Here is a 24,412-nt window from a genome sequence, read left to right on the forward strand (position 1 = left end):
GTGTGTGTGTGTGTGTGTGTGTGTGTGTATGTGTGTGTAAGAGAGAAGAGGGGAGAGGAGGAAGGGAAAGGGAGAAGAAGAGAGAGGTAGAGAGAGAGGACTAGATTACAAATTGAATATAAAAGTGTTAAAGAGACTACTGGTTTCAAAGGGGCTTCACTGAAGGCTATAGTTGGTGTAAGCAAAAGCCCCACATGGGGCCCATGTAAGAAGCTGTATAAATATCAAGGCAGACATAAAGTTTCTCCAAGGTGGAAAGGTACCAAATGCAAATTTGGGCACTCAATTTTTTTATTAGATATTTTCTTTATTTACATTTCAAATTTTATCCTCTCTGAAAACCCCATATCTTCTCCCCTTCCCCCTGCTCACCAACCCACCCACTTCCACTTCCCTGTCATGGAATTCCCCTACACTGTGGCATCAAGCCTTCTCAGGACCAAGGGCCTCTCCTCCCACTGATATCCAATAAGGTAATCCTCTGCTACATATGCAGCTGGAGCTATAGGTCCCTCCATGTGTACTCTTTTTTTTTTTTTTTTTTTTTTTTTTTCACAAGTTGCCTTTGGTCACAGTGTTTATTATAGCAACAAAAACTCTAACCAATAATATAAATTTTTTTTTTCCATTTTTTATTAGGTATTTAGCTCATTTACATTTCCAATGCTATACCAAAAGTCCCCCTTACCCACCCACCCCCACTCCCCTACCCACCCACTCCCCCCCTTTGGCCCTGGCGTTCCCCTGTACCGGGGCACACAAAGTCTGCGTGTCCAATGGGCCTCTCTTTCCAGTGATGGCCGACTAGGCCATCTTTTGATACATATGCAGCTAGAGTCAAGAGCTCAGGGGTACTGGTTAGTTCATAATGTTTTTCCACCTATAGGGTTGAAGATCCCTTTAGCTCCTTGGATACTTACTTCAGTCCTTAGAACAGGGAACAAAATACCCATGGGAGGAGATACAAAGTGTGGAGCAGAGACTAAAGGAATGACCATCCAGAGACTGCCCCACCTGGGGATCCTTCCCATATACAGTCATAAAACCCAGACACTATTTTGGATGCCAACAAGAGCTTGCTGACAGGAGCCTGATATAGCTCTCTCCTGAGAGGGTCTGCCAGTACCTGACAAACACAGAGGTGGATGCTCTCAGCCAACTATTGGACTGAGCACAAGGTTCCCAATGGAGGAGCTAGGGAAAGAATGGAAGCAGATGAAGGAGCTTGCAGCCCCATAGAAGGAACAACAATATGAACCAAACAGTACCACCAGAGCTTCCAGTCAGAAAGTTTTTTTTTTTAATTTAATTTTAATTAGGTATTTTCCTCATTTACATTTCCAGTGCTATCCCAAAAGTCCCCCATACCATCCCCCCCTACTCCCCTACCCACCCACTCCCAATTCTTGGCCCTGGTGTTCCCCTGAACTGAAGCATATAAAGTTTGCTCTACCAATGGGCCTCTCTTGCCACTGATGGCCGTCTAGGCCATCTTCTGATACATATGCAGCTAGAGACACGAGTTCCGGGGGATACTGGACCTTGTGTCACAGTCATTAGAAACTGAGAAGTTTGGAATTCAGGGTACAGAAGTGGTCTGGCTTGTTGTTCAATTTAACTCAAACTATGGTCAGCTGTGCAGAAGGAACCTCAATTGAGAAAATGGCTCATCAAATTGGCAAGTTTGTGGTAGTATTTTCTTGATTAATGATTGATGCAGGAGGACTCAGGCCACTGTTTTTGCCATCCCTAGGCATTTCTACCTGGGTTCTATTAGAAACAGGTTGAGCAGCTAGGATGAGCAAGTCAATAAGCAGAGTTTCTCTGCACTATGTCCTGCTTTCAAGTTCCTGACTTGAGTGTCTCAAAGAAAGAGAAAGTACAGACCCAATAAACCCTTTCCTCCCAAAGTCTTTTATTGTCAGTGTTTTATCAAAACAACAGAAAGCTAACTAATAATAAGGTATAAATCCTCAGTTGTGGCAAATTCCATGGAGATGGTTTGTGATGAGTGACATTATGACTGGTGAGTGTGCTTTCCATATCACAGTCCTGGCTTACTCCTGGTGTAGGCACAGATGCATGGGGGTCTGGTGCTCACATATCTGAGTTTTCAGATCTTTGTAGTATGCCTCCCATGTGCTTTTGATTTACCTTGAGAAATCTGATGGTAGTCATTTTTTGTATATATGAATAAGTTACTTATATTTGCCTAGTGGTTCAGGCTGCAAAGACTGTGTGTGTTTATATGGAAAACCATGATACAGCTACATTCTGCTTCAGCATTTATATCAAATAGAATATTGTACTGTTTTATAAAATGTACTTATTTAGGGAAAGGGACAGTTTAAACAACATGATTTTATAAAATATGGAATAAGATATGGATATAACTCTGATCTCTACAGAAAGACTCTGATCACATTCAAATTTGTTGGTTCTGTTTTTTTCTTTTTCTTTTTTTCTAGATAAAGTAGACAAATATAGCACACAGTATTTGAACAATAATTAATGAAAGAAAGATGAAATGAATGAGAAAGAAAACAAACACGGTCATATGGGAGGTTTTGGAGGGAGAAAGGTAAGAGAGAAATGATATAATCTCTAAACTATAAGAGAAAAACAAATTTTAAAAAGGAGAGTTTATAGCTGGGCGTGGTGGCACACGCCTTTAATCCCAGCACTTGGGAGGCAGAGGCAGGTGGATTTCTGAGTTTGAGGCCAGCCTGGTCTACAAAGTGAGTGCCAGGACAGCCAGGGCTACACAGAGAAACCCTGTCTCGAAAAAAACCAAAAAAAAAAAGGAGAGTTTATAAGACAGAGGCCAACAAGATGCCTTAGCAGGCAATACCGGCTCCATAGACTTAGCACACTGAATTCACTTCTCAAAACACGTATGAATGTGGAATGGAAGAATGAATCTCACAAAGGTACTCTCTGGCCTCCACATGTGTATAGAGGCATACAAACATCGATACATACACAAACGACAAATGCACATATATAATAATAATAATAATAAATTCAAAGGGTGTTTCTAGTGAATCTAATCACCAAAGCATACATCAAAATGAAAAAAAAAAAAGAATATATTTTTACAAAGTTACTCACCGGCCTCTACATGTTTGCCAAAGCTTATACACCATCCGTCTACTCACAAGCTCTACATATACATATGCAGCAACAATAAGATTAGTGAAATTCCAAAATAAAAAAGAATAGTGAAATTCAAACAGTGCTTCTAAAGGAATAAATATTGATCAATTTCCTAAATGAATATTGGATTTTATGAATTTGGTTGTTTTATATCACTTGTTTTAAAAGCATTAATGACTATTTCTATTAATAAAGAATACAGGATCTGGGGAGATAGACTACTCAATAAAATTCTTTCCTGACAAGCATGCAGAGCTTGCGTTTGAGTCCTTAGAACCCATGAGAAATAGTTGTAGACAACATGTACCTGTAATTCCAGAAACAAAAAAGAGAGGCAGCAGGATCTTGGAATTGACTGGCTAGTCTAGCCAATTCAGCAAGTTCTGAGTTCAGTGAAAGAATCTGTCTCAAAAACTAGGAGACATGGGTAGGGCTAGGGAGAAAGAGGCAGGGAGAAGGAGAAACAAGGGGAAAAAGAGGGAGAGAGAAAGATTAGAAGTTAAGAACTGCTTCATCAAACAATTCGAATGCAGACCCCAGCATATACATTTCATACCAAGAGGTTCATGAACCTTCTTTTCTGGGGACCTAACACTTCCTTTTGGATGCTCTGAGCACTCTAGACATGATCACATGAACACAAACATGAATAAAATAAAGTAAAATGTATAGATTTAATGCTTAACTTTGGGACAAGTTTCTATGTGACTTGAACAGTTCATTTTGAACTGAATGATATTGAAACCACAACACTTGACAGGTATGTACAGCAGAAATATATTGTTGAATAGACATTTCCATATCAGAAATCATGCTGAAGTAGGCCTGGAAGACACAAAGAAGTAAAAAATAAAGTTGCAAAGGGGATCACTACTCCTATATGTCTTTTGAGTTAGCAATCCTTAGATCTTCCTAAGTTACTCTTAATCAGTTAGCTGTCTTCATAGCTGGTTGTACTCTGTATGCAGGATCATGCAGAAATGAACTAAGGTACTAGTTTCTCCTTCTAGGGATTCTCAAAGTGAAGTTGGAGTGAGACTGTAAATTCCCACTGATGCATTGGTTCAGTGTGTGCATGGTGTTTACATGTGATAACATGCATGTGTCGGGGGCTGAGCAGAACTTGTGGCACTAAACTATTGGTCTATTCTGGGAATTGATTTCAATTCTTCAAAATTGGCAAAAATTAGGATAACTACTAATCCAACACACCAGTCCCAGTATTCAATTATAAATGAAGTACAAGTAGTTGAGCACTGAAAATGTATCTGATTAAAAGGAAAAAAAATCAAAAGCTCCACAAAACAGGTTAGCAGAGGTGGTAAATTAAATAGTGGTCCTGAAAACAGAGGCTAATGAAGAAAACTGGATGTCTTAGTCAGTCTATTTTTGTGGTAAACATGATCAAAAGCAAATCAGGGAGAAAAAGGGTTGGTTTTGCTTACGACTCCACATTAGGGCTTCATCAAAGGAAGTCATAGCAGGAACTCCAGCAGGGCAGGAATCTGGAGACAGAAGCTGATGAATAGAGTGTATCACAGCCCCCCTTACATGATAAGTCCTCATGGCTTTCTCAGCCTGCTTTCATACAAAATCCAGGACCACCATCCCAGGGAAATCAATATCCCAGAATGGCTGAACCTTCTCACATCAATCACTAATTAAGAAAATGCTCTACAGCCTTGCCCCCAGCCAGATCTTATAAGGAATTTGCCCAATTTTTTATTTCTTCCTCACAGGTGATTTTAATCTGTTAAGTTTACATCAAATCAGCTGGTATAATGCTAAAATACGTGTTGTATCTTTTCACATAAGAGAATCTTTTTTTTTTTTAATTTCTGTGATCTGGAAGCAAAACCAGTGGAGAAAATTCTTGTCATAGAATACATTCATAATTTTCCCTTTAATTATTAACATATTTTTTTGGTTAAGAACTACCAAGCAGAATAGCTATCAGTTTAAAAGAGCAGTTTATAAACCTAAAACTCATGAAAGGTAGTTCCTTGTGTTACTTGAAAGTAAGACATATATACGGTGGTGGAAAGGAAATATTACATAAAGCTTTGTATTTGGGGACCGGAGAGATTGCTCAAAGGTTAAGTTACTTCCAAATCTAACTACCTGGTTCTACATGGTAAAAATACAGACCTAACTTTTCTCAAGACCAGTCATAAAACCGGCCAGTCACCTCTCTCTTCTCCTTGCCCCTCCCCTCCTCACCCCTCCCCTTCTCCTTCTCTCCTCTTCTCTTCTCTCACTTCACTTACCCTCCAATCTCCTCTCCTTTCCTTTCTTCCTCTTAAAATCTCTCTTTCTATTATTTATTAGTCACATTTTCTATTGCTGTGATAAAACCAAAGCAACTTATAGAAAAGCATTTATTAGAGGCTTGTGATTCCAGATAGCATCTGTGGAGGAGAAGAGGTAGCAAGAAGCTATGCTGCTGCTTATAACTTTCATTTCAAGTCATAGACAGGAAGCAGAGAGAGCAAACTTGAAATAACATGAGTTTTGTAGAAGCTCAGAGAATATCCTCTGGGATATACTTTGTTTAGCAATGCCACAATCCTTTATCTTCCCCAAATAAACATCCAATCAGGGTCAAATATTTGAATATTTATGAATAATAGGGGGTATCACATTCAAACCACCAGGTTTCACTCCTTGGCTCTCATAGTATCAAAACCACACCATAATGCAAAATATGTTTAATTCAACTTCAAAATTCCTTGTAAGCCAGGTGGTTATGGTGCACAAATTTAATCACAGTACTTAAGAGACAGAAGCATGCAGATCGCTGTGTTTGAGGCCAGCCTGGTCTGCAGCACATGTTCCAGGACAAACAGAACTACATAAAGAGAGTCTGTTTTGAAAAACAAACAAAATTCTTCATAACGTTTAAAAGAATCAATACTGTTAAAAAGTCCAAACTCTCTTCTAAAACTCAAGTCAGTACTTTAATGTAACCCCTGTAAAATAAAAAATTAAGGTACATATTTCCATCATACAATGGTACAGACATATATTAATTTTTCTTTGAAATGGACTCATCTTGTCCAGAAAAATGATAAACTTCATATTCTTCTGCACCTACCTCCTAAGTGTTGTAATCACTTGTGTGTAGAGTCCTGCCTGTATTTGTGGTGATGGTCAACCCCAAATCTGTTCATGCTAGGCAACTGCTTTAACAAGATGAAATATCACCCATCTCCTCTCCAAATTTACTTATAAAGCATAGTTTCTGTAAGGATCCTGGCAACTTGATCTGGCAAAACTCCCGAATAATTGGTATAAGATTAGCTTTTTCATTCTCCAGCATTTCACAAGCGATTTGAGATCACACTTAAAATTTCTAGCCTAAATTTTATATTGGTTAATAATTGTTCATTCACTGAATCTCCTAACCTGGTCCTTGCCATAAGTAATGACTGGATTTGTTAAGCTTAATCTCTCCATATGAACAGCCTGATTTCTGTGATCGCTACCTCTCTGCCATTGCGACTGTCTTTGGATGTTCTTGAAAGGAAGCCTTTGCATCTCAGTAGTTAGTTCTTCAAAGGAGCTCTGAGGAGAGATACATGTAATATTTCCTGAGGCGATATATTCCTCACACAGAGTCAGTGTGTTATGCCAACATGAACCTTCTTACAATGCATAATCACATATTCTGATTTTCACCTCTACCAGGATTTACATTTTTCACAGAATACTTAAAAATAATGCACATTCAGTTGAAAAACTAAAACTGATTGTTATTTGATAGTGAATTATGGAAAGCCCACGTGATCATTTAAGATCAATTATAGGCATGGTATCACAGATGGTACACAAATTTCTTCATCTCTTGCCTCTGTAATCACAAAAAATGTAAAAATGAATTCATACGATCAAAATTATATATCTAATGTGTATATTTGTTTATAAACAGCCAGTGTTTAAAATTAATTCAGCAGAATTAAAAGGAGAATAAAAATGACCATCCAAGATACTGAAAAATACTTCAAAGTAAAAAACAAACAAACAAACATAAAACCTAATAATTTACAGACAAGGCACCTAAATATGTTGCCACACATGATTTCTGTAACCAAATAAGTGATAAAATATTCAAATTATATGTATATACAAATATGGTTTTCTTAAGAACGCATTGTGGAGCTACATCCAACACAGTCAGAGAAAAGCTTGATCATGGTAAGTTCTCAAAAGTCTGCACTATAAGAAATCTTCAATCTAGGGAAGAAATAACACGATAATAACCAGAATGAAAGAGGAATCTTGGATCAGAAAGGATGCTATTGTGGTAGAGGAAGGGGAAGTAGGTTAAAGAAAGCAATATTGGGAGGAAAAAATAATACTAAAGAACTTCCGAAAAAGTCACGAGAGACTAATCTTTCAGAGTCTCCTAAAATATACACATTCACAGATATTAATAGTTTAATGATGTTACCATATTATGGGAGAACTATGCTCCTATTATATATTATAGGACTGAAAATTAAAAAGTCATGTGCCAGGAATGGTTTTACCATTTTTGTTTGGCATTGTGGAGTAGTGAAGTTTCATAGACCTGGAAAAGTCTTTTTCATTGCTCTGTGTTGAAATAGTGGACAGGACTTGATGGGAGTAACAAGCTACGTTCTAACTTAAGATCCCCTTCACAAGATGAAACATATATATAATACAATTATCAGGACCAACAACCCACTATGATAATCTGATAAAGAGACATAGTCCTTGGTTTAGTTTGAGGGAGTTTGCTGTTATGAAGCACCATGATCAAAAGCAGTTTGGGGGAGAAAGTGCTTATTTGGCTTACACTTTCATATCACTGAACATAATCAAAGAAGGTCAGGTAAGGACACATGCTCCACTATGTTCATAGCATCCTTATTTATAATAGCCGGAAGCTGGAAAGAACTCAGATGTCCCTCAACAGAGGAATGGATACAAAAAATGTGGTTCATTTACACAATGGAGTACTACTCAGCTATTAAAAAGAATGAGTTTATGAAATTCTTAGGCAAATGTATGGATCTGGAGGATATCATCCTGAGTGAGGTAACCCAATCACAAAAGAACATACATGATATACACTTGCTGGTAAGTGGATATTAGTCCAGAAACTTAGAATACCCATGATACAATTTGCAAAACACATGAAACTCAAGAATAAGGAAGACCACAGTGTGGATACTTTGTTCCTTCTTAGAATGGGGAACAAAATACCCATGGAAGAAGTTACAGAGACAAAATTCGGAGCTGAGATGGAAGGAAGGACCATCCAGAAACTGCCCCACCCAGGCATCCATCCCATATACAACCACCAAACCCAGACACCATTGCATATGCCAGAAAGATTTTGCTGACAGGGCCCTGATATAGCTGTCTCTTGTGAGTCTATGCCAATGCCTCGCAAATACATAAGTAGATGCTCACAGTCATCTATTGGATGGAACACGGGGCCCCTAATGAAGGAGCTTGAGAAAGTACTGAAGGAGCTAAAGAGGTCTGAAACCCTGTAGGAGGAACAACAATATGAACTAACCAGTATCCCCTAGAGCTGTGTCTTTAGTTGCATATATAGCAGAGGATGGCCTAGTCAGCAATCAATGGGAGTGAGGCCCTTGGTCTTGCGAAGATCATATGCCCCAGTATAGGGGAATGCCATGGCTATGAAGTGGGAGTGGGTGGGTTGGGGATCAGGGCAGGGGGACTGTATAGGGGACTTTGGGAATAGCATTTGAAATGTAAATGAAGAAACTGTCTAATAAAAAAACAATACAAAATAAAGTGAGGTTAGAAACTCAAATAGGGCAGAGAACTGGAGGTAGCAAGTGATGTGATGGCCATGGAAGACTGCTGGTTACTGGCATGCTCCTCATTCTTGCTCAGCCTGAATTATTGTAGAACCCAGAACCCCTGCCCAGAGATACACAACACACAACTGGGCTGAGTTCTCACCAATCAGTCACTACTTAAAACATGCTTTATAGGCTTTCCTATAGCACAAGCTTATGGGCTCACTTTCTTAGTTGAGGATCCCTTTCCTCTGGTGACTCTATCTTCTGTCAAAATTAAATATGTCTAGCCCATGCAGTATTAAAACAAACTGCCATGTCTTATTGTAAGACAGATTAGTGTACCTTTCAAACATCCTTAGAGATGCTTCTTTTCTTATGTATATGATAACTAACATAGAGATTCAAAACTGGCAACTGTATAGAAAATCAGAGTCATAGTAGGGTTGGGTATGGGGGAACTAATTCAAATGGATTTCTGCACAGGTATGCTTTCCAGTATAAGCCTGGAGGTTAGAAATGATATAAGTGGCAAAATCATGCAGATCTACATAGGAAGATGACATAGATGATGTGCTTTTAGGAACAAATTCAGATATGTTTCTTAGATTTGTTAGCAAGTTAAAGCGGAAAAATGAGTGTTAATTATTTTTATGGTTTTGATATGAAGGTAATGAAAATGATATGCAGTTAAATTACTGAAAAAGCCATAGACCTTACTGAGGCTGGGTTTGCAGGTATCAGCTTTGACTTTACAAATTGGCCAATATTTCCTTTTATTTTTACCCATCTTATATTTAAGTAGCACCATTTAATGACTAGAGCATGCAGAAACCAAATCTTCTCCAGATACACAGCCCAGTAATCCATAACAATCCTATACATCGGTGTATAGTACCTGACTGTATAAAACAATTGTACCGACAATAAATATATCCAGTCAATGAAGATGGGTAAGTTTACACAATAATTAAGAAAATGTGCATAAGATGACACTTTTTCTCTTGGTATTTTGTTTTGTTTTGTTTTTCGAGACAGAGTTTCTCTGTGTAGCCCTGGCTGTCCTGGAACTCACTCTGTAGACCAGACTGGCCTCAGAAATCTTCCTGCCTCTATCTCCCAAGTGCTGGGATTAAAGGTGTGTGCAACCACGGCCCAACCTCTTGGTATTTACATCTTTCCTTTTTAGTACTGCTAGTAAAATTGAGTGCTGTCACAATCATCTTGATATAAAAAAAAAAAAGTCATGCAGCAAACTCAGCCTCCTTTTTAGGATAAGGATTGATGTTTTATCCTTATAGCTATACTGAACCTCTGCACCATATTCTCCATCTTAGTATGTATATAACAGACTGTCAAGTATGGTAATAGGACTTTCTACTTTTCAGAACACATTTTTCTTGAAAGAGAGAGATGCCAATCACACTTATTTTTAGTATTCTCCCCAGTGCTGAGATTAAAGACATTTACCACTGCACCTGGCTGGATGCTCAATATTTTGTTTTGTTCTGTGCTTTTTGAAACAGGATTTCCTTTGTAACCTTAGCTGTCATGGACGTTTCTCTGTAAACATTGCTGTCCTTGAGCTCAGAGGTCGGTCTGACTCTCATGTGCTGGGATTAAAAGCTTGTGCCACTACTGCCTGACAGGGTGGATACTTAACTCTTAATTTCTGTCTAAATTAAGGAGAGAGGAAGCCACACTGTGTTACTTACACAAAAATGCATAGAAATGTTTTTGGTAATCAAAGCTCACATACTAGATGCTAGAGATCAACTTGTAACTAACATGTGGAAAATGAATTACGTGTGACAACTTAGAAGCCTCCAACATTTTTTCATTAGAAAATGTGATTCTGAGGATAATTTCTGGGCTTTCTCATTATTAGACATGTAGTGAAAAAATTAACTGCTCAGTCTATGTTAGTTTTTCTTCTTTGAAAAATATGGTCCTCAGGTCAGAAGTCTTGGTTTGTAACTATAGGTTAGGTACCAATGCATTGGCTTGGAGCAAATCCTAATTAGTGATATGATCAGTATAAACATGGATATAATTCTATTCCTGAAAGGATGCTAACTAAAAAGTCACATGCGATGGGCGTGGTGGTGCACGCCTTTAATACCAGCACTTGGGAGGCAGAGGCAGGTGGATTTCTGAGTTCGAGGCCAATCTGGTTTACAAAGTGAGTTCCAGGACAGCTAGGGCTACACAGAGAACCCCTGTATCAAAAACAACAACAACAACAACAAATAGTCACATGCATACAACTGCCACTGAATGTGGTACAGGAAAAATGGATAAAGAATAAAGAACAAGTGTGGAGTGACTCTTTGAGATATTAATCTTTAGTAATTGACTGAATAATGTCTATATAATCCATTTCAACAAAGATCTCTCTCTCTCTCTCTCTCTCTCTCTCTCTCTCTCTCTCTCTCTCTTTCTCTCTCTCTCCCTACTTATTTATCTCTCTTAGAAACATTGTCCTGGGCTGGAGAGATGGCTCAGTTGTTAAGAGCACTGACTGCTCTTCTTGGAGGTCCTGAGTTCAAATCCCAGCAACCACATGGTGGCTCACAAACATCTGCAATGAGATCGGATGCCCTCTTCTGGTGTGTCTGAGGGCAGCTGCAGTGTACTTACATAATAAATAAATAAACCTTTAAAAAAAGAAACATTGTCCTTATTGATATAATAAAAATATGATATGGCATCAGCAAACTTTCATGCATCTATTCCCTCACTTTATTTGTTCTTTGTGAATTTCATAGTGTGGCTTGATCATATTCACTGTTTCGTCTCATTTCTCCCAGATGCAGTCTTTCCCTACCCATTTAATTTTGTGTCTTCTTTAAAAACAATTTCAAGTGCCATTTACATAGCTGTGAATCAAGCAAGTGGCAACACTAACAGGCCTGGAAAAATTGCCTACTGATGCAATAGGTGTATGAATGTTATGAGAATAACCAACTTACATTCTGGCTAGATTTAAGGCCTGCTCCCCAATTTGAAACTTATAAATTGCCCTGTTATATGGCCCCAAAACTGGTAGCCAAACAGACCATATCCCTAAGGGAAAGTCAAATGTTATTACCCTGCTAAATGAACATAGTATTAATCTACCTCCTAATGACTTATCTTTATACTCATAGCTAAGTGTATTTTTCAACCCTCTTGAGAGACAGTTCTTTTTTTTAGCACATTGTGCTTAGCATAGAGATCAACAGCTGTTCAAAATGCAGAGAATAAAAGATTGCTCAATTCTAGTCACTGAATAAAATGCCTATATCATACTCTTCCTCCCAAGGTTCAGGGGTCATTGTGGAAGAGAGTCTGGTAGTGTCAAAAGTATTATAAACAGTGAAAAATAGTACAGACAGACTCCAATGAAGAATACACACAGAATTTATTCTCTCTCTCTCTCTCTCTCTCTCTCTCTCTCTGTGTGTGTGTGTGTGTGTGTGTGTGTGTGTGTGTGTGTGAGCATACCATACCCACATGTAAAGGTCAGAGGAAAAATTTGGGGAGCCAGTTCACTATATGTGCATGTGTATATATATTCTAGAGATCAAACTCAAATTGCCGGGGCTAGAATAGCAATCACCTTTGTCTACTGAGGCATTGGTTTTTTTTATTTTATTTTTTATTTTTGACAGATATATACATAAACATAATGAACTTTAGTCACATACATCCAGTTACACTTTCTAATCTCCATACCTTCTCCCATGGAAATACTTATTTCCAACAAGTTCCCCTTTTAATTTCATGAAATATATGTACTTTCATGAAGTTCTGAATGTTCAACATGACTTTATTTAACATTTGCTTTGGATTGTAAATTTTAATATTTAAAAATTATAATTCTGCTGGGCAGTGGTGGCACATGCCTATAATCTCAGCACTTGAGAAGCAGAGGTGGCAGATTTCTGAGTTCAAGGCCAGCCTGGTTTACAGAGTGAGTTCCAGGACAGCCAGGGCTACACAGAGAAACTCTGTCTCAAAAAAACAAAAACAAAAACAAAAGATTATAATTATATTATTTCTTCTAAGTTGGTGATAAACATCCAGGAAAAAACAGAAATGAGTAATGTAGTAGAGAGAAAGATTTTTATAAATCCTCCATTTAAGAATATATATTGAGGGGTTGGAGAGATTGCTCAGTGGTTAAGAGCACTGACTGTTCTTCTAGAGGTCCTGAGTTCAATTCCCAACAACCACATGGTAGCTCACAACTATATATAATGGAATTGATGTTCTCTTCTGGTATTCATATACATAAAAGAAATATATATTTTTCTTTGAAAAGAATATATATTGAAAAGGGAACTCAGAGTGTGCAGACCAATCCAGATTCTGCCCTTTATTTCCTCCAATCCCTCCAGCTCAAACATTCAGGACTTCTAGTCATCATAGAGACAGTGACCGCTCTCAGAAAAAAAGCAGTTAAATCTCTTCTTGTTAATTGTAATTGTATATAGAAGGTAGTGGGGACAAGTTTTTTATATCCGTGAATTGTGCAAGCATTCATGTAAGTCTATGCACGTGTACTACAGACTGAATAGTGCTTATCTTTGTTAATGCAGAACAGGCTCGCTGTTTAGAAGCTTCCTATCCAAACTGTCATATATACATTCAATATTTCTCCTTGTCCTCTGCCTACCCTTCTCTCCATATAATAAACAAAACATTGACCAGAGGAGAGTCAAGGGAAGAAAAGTGAAACTGATGATAAGGGAACATGTGGAAAGTGATTTTTTTTTTAAAATTTATGTTCAAAGTGACCCTTGGAAATATTCATATATTTAAGGACAAAACTGAGATGGATAGAATATGGCCATTTTGCTGCTTCAGCAAAAAGAAACGATAAAGTGATGTTTTTCATCCCATCGTAAAGTGAGGAACACAGGGTCTCCTGAAACAAGAGAGAGGTTTTCTGTTTACATTTCAACACTAACAGGAAATGTAAAATTCTAAAGACAGTCTTACATTTCTTTCTTCATCTAAAAAAAGCTATATTCATAAAATGCTGAATCATTTTTTTCTTTTCAAATTCATTTTACATAGATGTTTTCTTTTTCTGATTATTTCATATAAATCTACTTTGTTGACATCATTCCATGCTTCCTTCTTCACTTTCTTACACCTCCAATGCCCTCTACTCCCCCTCTAATCACTTCTATAATTATTATTGTTACACACAAACAGAGAGAGAGAGAGAGAGAGAGAGAGAATGAATAAGGGAGAGAATATCACAAGAAGTGATGTAAAAAATAGTATGACCAAGATGGAAAGATGGCATAGAAAGTACAGGTGCTTGCTTCTAAAAATTTGCTTCTGTGATCTGAGTTTAATACCCAGAAGTCACATAGTAGAAGGAGATGCCTAACTCTCTCAAAGTATTCCTAAACTCTTTTCATTCTTTATGTCATGCATGCCACCCATCAATACAGATATATGAACAATGAATAAATAAATGTGAGAAAAATTTTAAATATATCTCAAATGAGGAAACATGGCAATCATTAGTACATAAAGAATAAATGATTTCATCTTGCTACTTATTAAGGCAGTATGGAAATACTTTAGATAAGTAAGTGATACATAAAATTTGCTGAGTGAAACAGTGTGAAATACAATAATACAGAGAGAATATTTGATTATTAGGGTAGCAATAACTTTGGTGATGGTAATGTAACTGACTGCTTTTTCAGTTATTAATACAGGATTCTTTTTCCATTGATCAATTTATTCATTCACTTTACACCCATATTTCAGCCCACCTCCACATTTCCCCTCACATAGTCCATCTGCCTATCTCCCTCTTCCTTCCCCTCTGAGAAGGGTCAATCAATCCCTGGATACCAACACACTCTAGTACATTATGCCTCTGCAGGTTGAGGCACATCTTCTGCCACTGAGGGCAAATTTGGCAGCCCAGTTAGAGGATCAGGGCCTATAGTCAGGCAACAAATCCTTCTTCAGTTTTTGGGTGGCCCACAATACACAATTTTAAAAAATAATACAAAAATCCTCTGTGAGTATGTCACGTGTCTGTTCTAATGACTGGCTGGAAGTTACATCATCCAAGCTTCCTTTATTTAAACTACCTTTATAGGCCTGCATATCACTGAAGACTATATAGCTATGGACATAATCACTGAAAACTTAAAACTTTTTTTTTTCAAGAAAAGGTGTTTTATTGCTGAGAAGACTGACCAGTACCACTACAACTATTATAATAGAAACATTTAATCATGGCTGGCATGTAGCAGGTTTAGTTCATTGTCATCATGGTGGGAAACTTGGCAGCCTGCCAGCAAGTTGTTAGAAATCAAGCTGAAAATTCTTTCATCTGACAAGTCTAGATGTGTGGGAAACAGAAGGTGACTATGTGTCACACTGTGCTTGACCACAGGAAACTTCAAAGCTTGTCCCCACAGTGACACACTTCTTCAAACAATGCCATACCTTTTAACAATGCCAATCTCTGTGGGCCAATCATTCATTCAAACCACCACACAAGAGTGTTCTGTGTAGCACGAGCTGACCTGAATCTGCGTCTGTAGACAAAACTGGCCTTGAACTCATAGAGACCCTCCTGCTTTGTCTCCCAAGAGCTAGTATTAAAGGGATTCAATTCCACTGCCAGGCATTTTGTGTTACATTAAAGCACAGAAAAGGTTATCACTTTAAAATGCTAATGATGAAAATGAATACCATCCAAGAGTGATCACTTTCAGGGCTGCAGCAAAAGAACATATTGTTGAAGCAGAGTAAGGTGAATTGATTAGGAATGGCTCCCATAGATTCATGTACTTGAATGCTTGGTCCATAGGGAATTACATTATTAGTAGGTGTGACCTTGTTGGAGTAGGTGTGACCTTGTTGAAGGTCATGTGTTACTGTGAGGGTTAGCTTTGTTTGTTTGTTTGTTTGTTTTTGTTTTGTTTTGTTTTTGAGATAGGGTTTCTCTGAATAGCCCTGGCTGTCCTGGAACTCACTTTGTAGACCAGGCTGGCCTCGAACTCAAAAATCTGCCTGCCTCTGCCTCCCAAGTGCTGGGATTAAAGGCGTGTGCCACCACCGCCCGGCGAGGGTTAGCTTTAAGGGCTCAGCCACTTCACTTCCTTCTGCATGTAGTTCATGATGTTGAACTCTTTTGCAGATCCATATCTGCCTGCATGCCACCATGCCTTCTGCCATGACAATAATGGGATAAACATAGGAACAGCAAACCAGCCCTAATTAAATGTTTGATTTTATAAGTGTTGCCATGGTTATGTTGTCTCTTTACCACCAAGATCATCAGGAGCATTTGGAGTGGAGCCTGCTGGAGGCTAAATCCCCATCTAAGGAGAGAAGTAGTTACTAGGATTGTGGGGTATTGTGTGACAGAGATGAACATGTTATGAGGAGGATTGAGAAAAGACTTTGGAGATTTGGGATACAAAAGCCTTTGAGTGCTGAGAGCTCAGTGGAAGGTTCTTGAGCTTGAAAGACAAGAATGTTAAAAGGAGTGCAGAAGATGGAGGTCTAACTTGTCAACTTTGAGTGAAATGTAAAGAGTATATCAGAACAGTTTACCATTTTGAATTGAGACTGTCATTCTGGTGAGTTGGAGCTAAAGGGCCAGACATGATTAACAGGAAACCAGCAACACTGAAAGGAAACACTTGTGTTACTAAAGCAATTGATCCTGGTTAGCTGCAGCTAAGAATTATAGTTGATTGATCAAGAAAAGGACTTCAAGTACTATATTGAATAGGTAGGGAGAAAGTGGGTAGCCTTGTCTAGTACCTGATTTTAGTGGGTTTGCTTCAAGTTTCTCTCCATTTAGTTTGATGTTGGCTATTGGTTTGCTGTATATTGTTCTTATTATGTTTATGTATGGGCTTTGGAGTGGGTGGGTTGGGGAGCAGGGCCGGGGAGGTATAGGAGACTTTCAGGATAGTCTTTGAAATGTAAATGAAGAAAATATCTAATAAAAAAAGAATTAAAAAAAAAGAAGAGAACAACATCATTTCCTGAAAGCATAGAGAAGCTGTGTTCCAGAGGTAGCCAAAGTTCTATGTCAGTTGGACTGTATGTCATGTCAGTTAGACTTCGTAATCTGTAAGAAACACCCTGGCAGTACTGGTTTTGAAGGCATGAAGTTGCCATGAAGAGCAGCTAAGACTTGGAACTGTACGGGGCTAGGAGAGACCAGTGATGAAGGTGAATCCTGAGTCACACTTGAAGCCCAGGACTGAGGGGGTCATGCAAAGAAAAAGTTTGACATGAGGAAGAGAGCCTATGAAAGACTAAGTATTATACTGGAGCCCACAACTGAAATTTTAAATTTGAAAAGACTTCGGGTTTTAAAAGAGATTGGATGATTTAAAGGAACTGAAATTTTACTGGGCTTGAATTTGTAAAGATTGTGAGACTTCTAAAATTATTTATGTTCTTAATGTGAGATCTTGGGGGTGAATAAGAAAGGGAAAATTGTGCCTTGATAGTGATGTGCTTGTGCGTCAAGTGAATAACGGGTTAGTTGTACCAGCTGGTTTTGTGTGTCAATTTGACACAAAATCATTAGAGGAGAGGGAGCCTCAGTGGAGGAAATGCTTTCATGAGACCCAGCTATAAGGTATAAGGACACAGCTATAAGGACCCAGTGAGTGAGGGCCCAGCACATTCTGATTAATAACCTCATGGAGATGGTAGTCATGGGTTTTATAAGAAAGCAGGCTGAGCAAATCTGGTGAAGCTAGTCAGTAAGCAGCCATTCTCCATGGTCCTGCATCCAATTCCTTGCTCAGTAGTGACTTCCTTTGATGATGAACAGCAATGTGGAAGTGTAGGTTAAATTAAACCCCCTTTTCCCCAATTGCTTTTTGGTCGTGGTGTTTTTGTTGCATCAATAGAAACCTTAAGACACAGAGATAACAAAGAAGGAAGTCAGTCCAATTATAGTAATCCTGGCATATAGGAAAATATGTACATTCAAGTTTCCTTGTGGGCTTTGGAATTATATTACCTTCTATTTTCAGATTGGATTATTGTTCAAGAACTGTGCATGTAAGTGGAGAACATATAGTAGCTGTGAAAAAAATACAGAATAAGATGTGAGGAGTTTAATACCCTTAAGTATGTCTGTAAGTACTATTTTCCCAAAAGAGGTAGGAAGGTTAAATGAAAATACGTAAACTAGCTGATGATAATAATGATGATGACAATGAAGATGGTGATGATTTTTGTGAGAAAAAGCTTCAAATCAGAATGATAAAAACCACCAACACTATGATTGATAATTCAAGAATCCTTAAAAGGCATAGAAAATGGCTCTCAAAACAGAAGGACCTATACACAAAAAATGTTTTCTTCATCAAGTCAATATCATGCCCACATTTATATGATGATTTGTTTCTGGATAATTTACCAGGAGCCTATAAAAATCCATGATTCAGTGGTTCAGAGCATTTGTTCTTGTTGCAAAGAGTATGAATTTGGGTCCTGGTACACATATCATGGTTTACAATAGTTCATACCTCTCATTACAGGGATTGAACACCTGTTTCTGAATTCAATGGGCACAAAGCCCATATGTAGTACATAAACATACATGTAGCCAAGAAAATTGCACATATAAAATATGTAAGTCTAAAAATACTTTAGAAAAAAATGTTTAGGTGAAATATTCTGTCTTTGTTCATTTCTTCAAAGGCAGATATATTGTTGTCCTTTCTCTAATACACAATGAGAGTATTCTGTACCTGTGTATGATAAATGCTCTCCAGGATTCGTTGCCATGGATGTGCAGTTTAATATCCCTGTTCTGTTTTTAAGGATGGAGTTCTAAGTCAGGCAATGGTGGCACACGACTTTAATCCCAGCATTTGGGAGGCAGAGGCAGGTGGATTTCAATTTCTGAGTTCGAGGCCAGCCTGGTCTACAGAGTGAGTTCCAGGACAGCCAGGGCTACACAGAGAAACCCTGTCTCAAAAAAAAAAATAGTGATAGACTATATTAAGTCAGTATATAGAGCTGTTACCTCAGTCCTTGTTTGAAATGAAGTGGAGAAAGTTCTTTGTTGTAGAAGACATTTAATTCTCAGTCCAGGGTTTCTACTCTGCCTTTGGTAATTGAGTTCCTAGATAAACAAACAAACAAACAAACAAACAAAAAACAAAACAAACAAAAAACCACACCCACAGCCTTTATATTCACAATAAACCTTTATCAGCAAATAGCTGGGCAGATATCTAGCCCCTATCATATTAGAATCTGCTTTCCTATTGATAACCTGAATTCATACTATGGTTCATTTGAGTTGTTCTTAGCTCTAATTAGGCAACACTCAGGGCCATGTTCTCTTGACTCTTAACCTGCTTCTCCTTCACCTTTGTCACTGTTTTCAATGCTAGACCAGGATCAACTTCCTCAGGCAAATTGGAAAGACCAATACAATGGGGAGTGAAATGGGGCAGCATATATAATCAGGAATTCCTTTTTATCATAAAGATATGACACAAAACATATACATTAACATATTTTTGACTTTCCACAATGTCAGAATTTATTGAAGTGATAAATTTAAAGTTTGTCATCAGTTTTTCAAAGGGATTTTTTTCCAAGTAGACCCAAATTCTCTTTATAACAGGACAATTAAATAGACACATTCTTTGTTTTAGATTTTATTTATTTTTTAAGTTTATGTATTAATGTTTGTCTATATGTATGTCTGTTCAGCACTTGTGCACCGAGCCTGAGGCTGTTAGAATAATTCTTCAGATTCCTGGGAAATGGAGTCACAGGTTTTTGTAGTTATGTGAGTTCTGGAAACTGAATATAGGTATTTGGGAAGAGTGCTCAGTGCTCTTAAATAACGAGTCATCACCCAGGGCACAATACAGGATTTTAAAATGCCAATCTTTTTTTTTTAATTGGATATTTTATTTGTTTACATTTAGAATGTTATCCCCTTTCCCAGTTTCCCCTCTGTAAACTCCCTATTCTATCCCTCTTACCCTACTTCTATGAGGGTGCTCACCCACCCACCCACCCACTTCTGCCTCACCGCCCTAGCATTCTTCTACACTGGGGCATCAAACCTTCACAGGACCAAGGGCCTTCCCTCCCATTGATGACAGATAAGGTTCCTTCAGCTCTGTAAGTCCTTCCCCTAACTCCTCCATTGGGGTCCCTATGCTCAGATCAATAGTTGGCTGTGAGCATTCACATCTGTATTTTTCAGGCTCTGGCAGAGCTTCTCAGGAGACAGCTGTATCAGGCTCCTATAAGCAAACACTTCTTGGCATCAGCAATAGTGTCTTGTTTGGTGTCTGCATGTGATATGGATTCATAGGTGGGGCAGTCTCTGGATGTCCTTTCTTCAGTTTCTGCTTCACTCTTTGTCACTGTATTGCCTTTCGACAGGAACAATCCTGGGTTAAAATTTTGAGATGGGCGAGTGACACCATTCCTCAACCAAGGAGACATACCTAACTTCTGCATATGGTCTGATAGGTTCTCCTGCCCCTTTTGGGGGTATTTCAGCTAATGTCATCCCCATTGGCTTTTGGGAGGCTCTTGCTTTCCTGGCATCTGGGACTTTCTGGTTGCTACTCCTAGTTCCCCATTGCTACACACCTCTGTTTAAAGCTTTTTATTCATTTATTTTTATTTATTTTTATTTTTTTGTTTTTCGAGACAGGGTTTCTCTGTATAGCCTTGGCTGTCCTGGAATTCATTCTGTAGACCAGGCTGGCCTTAAAATCTGAAATCTGCCTGCTTCTGTCTCCCAAGTGCTAGAATTAAAGGCGTGCTACACCACTGCCCAGCCAGACCTCTGTTTAAATTCCTGACCCTCTGTACATCTCCTCCATCTCCTCCCATACCCGATTCTGCCCCTCTTTTTCCCCTCTCCCTTCTCTCTTCTTCCCATGTCCCTCCCTTCTAAGTAGGACTGAAGCATCCACAATTTGACATTCCTTCCTCTTGAGCTTTATGTGGTCCATGAGTTATATTGTGGGTATTCCATGTGCTTGGCCTAATATCCACTTGTCAATGAGTAAATATTGTGTGTGTTCTTTTGTGACTGAGTTACCTCACTAAAGATATTTTCTACATCCATCCATTTCCCTGTGAATTTTGTGAAGTCATTGTTTTTGATAGCTGAGCAGTACTCTATTGTGTAAATCTATCACATTTTCTGTATCCACCCCTCTATTGAGGGGCATCTGGGTTGTTTCCAGCTTCTGGCTATTATAAATATGGCTTCTGTGAACATAGTGGAACATGTGTCCTTATTACATGTTGGAATATCTTCTGGGTATGTGCCCAGGAGTGGTATATCTGGGTCTTCAGGTACTTTCTGAAGAACTGCCAGACTGCTTTCCCGATTGGTTATACCAGCTTGCAATCCCATCAAGAATGGAGGAATGTTCCTCTTTTTCCACATCCTTGCCAGCATCTGCTTTCCCCTGAGTTTTTGTTTGTTTGTTTTAAGATTTTTCCCAATTATTGCAACTAAATTATATACAACACTGGTACTTAAAAGTTTCCTTTCTGATATTTTCCATGTGTGTTTAGCCATGTTTATCCCATTTTTATTGCTGTGTTTTTTTTTATTTTTTTAAATTAATGTACTTTTTACACTCCATATTCTATTTCCTGCCCCCCCCCAATTCACTCTCCAACTGCTCTACATCCAACCCCTCCTCCCCACCCCTCTGTCTTCACATGGCTGCCCCCACCTCCCACCCCATCTGATCTCTAAACTCCCTCGGGCTACAGGAAGGAAATGGAGAGGAGCCCAAGGATAATAGGTCCAAAGTGGGATCCAGCTTAAGGGGAGGTCCCAAGGTCTTACACTATTACTGAGGATATAGAGTGCTTATAAAAAGGGACCTATTATGACTGAAACACCCAACAAGCAGCTGAAAGAGTCAGATGCAGATATTTGTATCCACCAAATGGACAGAAGCAGCTAACCCCTGTTTCTGAATTAGGGAAGGCTAAAAGAAGCCAAGGAGAAGGGCAATCCTGTAGGAAAACCAGCAGTCTCAGTTAATCTGGACCCCAGAGATCTCTCAAACACTGGACCATCAAACAGACAGCATACACCAGCTGATATGAGGCCCCCAACACACATACAGTCGAGGACTTCTGGGTCTGTGTTCATTCAGAGATGATGCACCTTCCCCTGAGTTTTTGATCTTAGCCATTCTGACTGGTGTGAGGTGGAATCTCAGGGTCATTTTGATTTGTATTTCCCTGATGACTAAGGACGTAGACCATTTCTTTAGGAGCTTCTTGGCCATTCGAGTTTCTTCAACTGAGAATTCTCTGTTTATCTCTGAACCCCATTTTCTGATAGTGTTATTTGGTTCTCTGGAATCTACCTTCTTGAGTTATTTGTATATATTGGATATTAGCACTCTATTGGATGTAGGATTGGTAAAGATCCTGAATGTAGCAAAATACTGGGTCCTGTTTACCTATCTAGTCTGTTAATCTATGTCTTTTTATTGGGGAATTGAGTCCATTGATTTTAAGAGATATTAAGGAATAGTGACTGCTACTTCCTGTTATTTTTCTTATTAAAGGTGGAATTATGTTTGTATGGCTGTTTCTTTTTGCATTTTTTTAAAAAGAAGATTAATTTCTTGCTTTTTCTTGGGTATAGTTTCCCTTGTGTTGGAGGTTTGTATCTATTATCCTTTGTACGGCTAGATTTGTAGAGAGATATTGTATAAATTTGGTTTTGTCATGGAATATCTTGGTATCTCAATCTATGGTAATTGAGAGTTTTGCTGGGTATAGTAGCCTAGGCTGGCATTTGTGTTTGTTTAGGGTCTGTATGACATTTGCCCAGCATCTTTGAGCTTTTACAGTCTCTGGTGAGATGTATTTCTCACGAGTGTAATTCTGATAGATCTGCCTTTATATGTTACTTGACCTTTTCCCCTTATTGATTTTAATATTCTTTCTTTGTTTTGTGCACTTGGTATTTTGACTATTATGTGACAGGAGGAATTTCTTTTTTGGTACAATACATTTGGAGTTCTGTAGGCCTTTTGTATGTTTATGGGCATCTTTTTCTTAGATTAGAAAAGTTTTCTTCTATAATTATCTTGAAGATAATTACTGGCCCTTTAAGTTGGGATTCTTTACTCTCTTCTATGCCTATTATCTTCTCATTGTGTCCTGGATTTCCTGGATGTTTTGGGTTAGGAGCTTATTGCATTTTGCATTTTCTTTGACTGTTATGTCAATATTTATATTCTTCTATCTGGTGATGCTTGTGTCTATGACTACTGATCCCTTTCCTTGGTTTTGTATCTCCAGGTTTGTCTCCCTTTGTGATTTCTTCATTGTTTCTATTTCCATTACTAGATCCTGGATGATTTTGTTCAATTCCTTCACCTGGTTGGTTGTGTTTTCCTGTAAATATTTAAGGGATTTTATGTTTCCTCTTTAAGGGATTTACCTGTGTTCTCCTGTGTTTCTTTAAGGGAGTCATATATGTCCTTCTTAAAGCCCTCTATCATCATCATAAGAAGTGATTTTAAATCAGAGTCTTGCTTTTCTGATATGTTGGGGTATCCAGGGCTTGCTTGTGGTGGAAGATCTGGATTCTGATGATGCCAAATAACTTTGGTTTCTGTTGTTTATGTTCTTGCACTTGCCTCTTGACATATGGTTATCTGTTGTGTTAGCTTGTCTTGCTGTCTATGACTGTGGCTTGTCCCTCCTGTAAGGCTCTGTATCAGCACTCCTTGGGGACCAGCTCTCTCCTGGCCATGAGATTTGAGTATTAAATCTGTGGCACAGGGTCAGGTCCAGTCTCAGATAGAAACCAGAAAGATCCTGTCTCAGGGTACTCCTTGGTTCCTGTGTCCTGAGGGCTCCAAGCAGTTCCCTGAGTAGAAGTGGTGGTATTACCTGTGCTCTCAAGTGTGTCAGCACTCCTGAGATAACAGCTCTCTCATGGTGGGATTTCAGTATAGAGAGTTGTGGCACAGGGTCAATTCCAGGTCGCAGACAGAAACTGGAAGCTAAAATGCCAATCTTAATTACTAGTATTAACCTTCCCTCTCAGTATGGTCTTTTAAAGTGTTTATCTTGATCAAAAACACTTTAAAAACTCTATCTCCTTCAGAGTATATAGGAAATGAAACATCTGTGTCTACAAGTGGAAGGTTGAGTGCAACAGGCCAGAGATATGTATTCCTATCTAGATCAGAGAAGTAATTTCATCATCTGTGATACAAATGTATAAAACATGGTTACATGGAACATACCATACAAGTCCTAGGTCTAGTTGGAAATTACTGACAGTATAAAGAAAAACTTCATATAGAGACAGAGATGTCGAAATGCATTACTGAGAGTTTTCTCACAATATTGTGAGGAAATCTAATTCTCTCCTCATTCCTAAGCTGTGTTATCATTTATAGATATTATGAAAT

The 24,412-nt window shown here is 38.4% G+C and overlaps 1 protein-coding gene and 1 long non-coding RNA gene across 7 annotated transcripts in view; both read right to left on the minus strand.

The window, feature by feature from the left end:
* Positions 1–24,412, minus strand: part of Snhg14 (small nucleolar RNA host gene 14) — a 1,177,441-nt gene that overhangs the window by 747,248 nt on the left and 405,781 nt on the right. The gene's annotated exons all lie outside the window — the stretch shown is intronic.
* Snrpn (small nuclear ribonucleoprotein N) overlaps positions 1–24,412 on the minus strand; it is a 467,683-nt gene that overhangs the window by 37,490 nt on the left and 405,781 nt on the right. Inside the window, exon 2 of one of the 6 annotated variants that reach the window (NM_001349693.1) lies at positions 3,464–3,589. The exons of the other annotated variants lie outside the window; for them this stretch is intronic. The gene's annotated coding sequence lies outside the window, so the exon portion shown is untranslated. The remainder of the gene's footprint in view (positions 1–3,463; positions 3,590–24,412) is intronic. 6 annotated transcript variants of the gene reach the window in all.

This window comes from Mus musculus, chromosome 7 (genome assembly GCF_000001635.26).
Source record: "Mus musculus strain C57BL/6J chromosome 7, GRCm38.p6 C57BL/6J".
NCBI classification, from domain to species: domain Eukaryota; kingdom Metazoa; phylum Chordata; class Mammalia; order Rodentia; family Muridae; genus Mus; species Mus musculus.